Source organism: Sinocyclocheilus grahami, unplaced genomic scaffold, assembly GCF_001515645.1.
Source record: "Sinocyclocheilus grahami isolate Dianchi unplaced genomic scaffold, SAMN03320097.WGS_v1.1 scaffold767.1, whole genome shotgun sequence".
NCBI classification, from domain to species: Eukaryota; Metazoa; Chordata; class Actinopteri; order Cypriniformes; family Cyprinidae; genus Sinocyclocheilus; species Sinocyclocheilus grahami.
In genome coordinates, this window is record NW_015505946.1 from 493,401 (window position 1) to 495,935 (window position 2,535).

The following is a 2,535-nucleotide window of genomic DNA, read 5'->3' on the forward strand; positions in this document are numbered from 1 at the left end:
GCGGCAGACGTTCAAACTAATATCAGGTAATTTACGTCTCTATGATGATTGGTTGATATCAGAAGGGAGGCTAGCCTAGCCTCCCTTGCTAGGTTTCTTTTCTCAACACTCCTCAGCGCTGAAAGTGAACACTCGATGGTGATTGGCAAATTTTTTTTTCCAACGGAGGCACGAGAGCTCCGCGCTTCCCTGGCCTCCCCCTCCCCTTCTCTATAACCTAGTGGTTGCAATTACATCAGCAGAGTCGGCACATTCGCGATAGAAAAGCGGCGGTTTCATGTTATGGTATTACAACTGTGAAATTACAAACAAAAAATACACATTCTGAGACATGAACTGAAATGAATTGTGAATTTTATTAACATTAAATCGTCGTCCTCCCATTTTCACCTTAAAATTATGGGGAGGCTGTGCCTCCCCTGACCAGCCGCCACTGGTAAAAATAGAAAAATATGATCTTTAATTCATTCAAGCTTCATATTATCTGATCAAAACAGCCCGTAAACACAAGATATTAGATGATTCAGCATTTGTGTTACTCCTGCACCACAAAACTTGCATGTGGAATTGGTGAGTTCTACAACTGATAAAATCTGTGTTAAAAATGAATGACAACAGATTGTATGTAAGAGTTTTATTTTTTATGCATATAAGACTAAACAGTGTTATATTGGGATGTTATATGGGGTGGATTGTTCGTTTGCAGTGTGATTGGGTCAGGCCGCATGTTCTGTGCGTGTCTCTGTGGTTTGCTGACGCCATTTTGTTTGCGTGTACCTGTGAAAAAAAACAGACGAGAATGGACAGGTAATTCGCTATTATGACATAAGTTGCATAAATTATATGCATGTATGTATTATTTGGTTCATGTGCTCTGTATTTCATTGAAATTGATTCTTGATGCACAGAAAGGCCAGTTTTTTTTCCCCCCTTGTGAGGATGAACTTTCATGTGGATTTCCATAATTGATGGCGAGCCTCCCATCTTGACTGAAAGGATCACGGACCTGGAATAAACGACAGTTTTTCATTATAATTTTCTTCTACCAAGTAAGAGAATTTTGCTTCCAGTGACTGATTCTATTTTTCTCCTTGGGAACTAAAAATTTGAGCGACACCAGTTCCAGTTAAAGGAAAAGACTGATCAGACCTTTTATTCAGATTGACATCTGACTTGGAAAGACTAATTTGCATACCAGTTGCATACTGCAGTTACCCGTTGGTTATCACTAACTGTGGTCATTTAATTTGATTGAATGTGAAGGTGATTTATTGTGTAATGTATAGTTAATTAGCGGGTGCACCCAAGGGTATGGTTATTGTGTTTTCTGTGTTTTATTGTTGTTTTATGTTTTGAAAAAAAAGTACTTACTGAAGAAAAAAAAAGAAACAAACCCTAAACCATTTACAGTAAAATTTAAATTGTGGTTAACCTACCGATTGCCTCTGATATTTACTCAGCAGCACCACCGCCGCCTCCCATCACGTACCTTGTTCTTCTGAGGTTAATTGCCTGGTCCATCAGAGAGAGAACTACCCTGTTACAGAGGTGTTACATAATACATTAATATGTGCTTTATAAGTACTAATAAACAGTCAATGTGCTAGCAATATGCATGCTAATAAGCAACTAGTTAATAGTGAGAATTGGTCTCTAAACTAAAGTGTTACCAATAGTGTTAATGATACTCTGTTGTTTGCATTGTTGCACTGTTGTAACTATTGTAAAGTGGATAAATGTTTTGTTTTGAGATGCCTGTTTACTGTTTCATTACACTTGTAGAAAATTTTAGAATGAATACATTTTTTAAATAAAAAATATGGCTTATAAGGATAATTTGGTAAATATTACTTTAAAAACAACAAGGTTTATGTTTGATGAACTTAAATTAAGTTGCCAATTGAAAAAATTGAGTTGCCATTACTTAAGAGTTCAAATTGGAAACATGTAAAGTCTAATAGAACAAACAAGAATAAAATGAGTTCAAAATACTTAAAAAGCTGATGCAAGTAGTTGCCTCAATTTTATTGAGTAAAACGGGCACAATATTTTTTTACAGTGTATGTTCCCTGTATTGCATTGTACATGTGCAATAAAAAATACATTAATAATGCTAATAAAGATTTATATTTTAAATAACTTCAAATAATTCACATTTCTGTTTTCCATTTCATATTTATATTTCTGTCTTTCTGTTCATCAAAAAATTAAAACACCTCCGCACAATTATTGAGCGGCATAACCATTTTCAGTTATAACAACTATAATAATAATAATAATAAGAGATGTTTCTTGAGCAGCAATCATGATTTCTGAAGGATCATGTGACACTGAAAGCTGGAGTAATGAAGCTTTAGCATGACAGGAAACATATTAAAATATATTTAAATAGAAATACAGTGCCAACCACTAATATTGGCGCCCTTGGTAAATATGAGCAAAGGTGGCTGTGAAAAAAAATCTGCACGTTTATCTTTTTGATCTTGCATTCATAAAATTCACAAAATTCTAACCTATCATTGAAGTAGAACAATT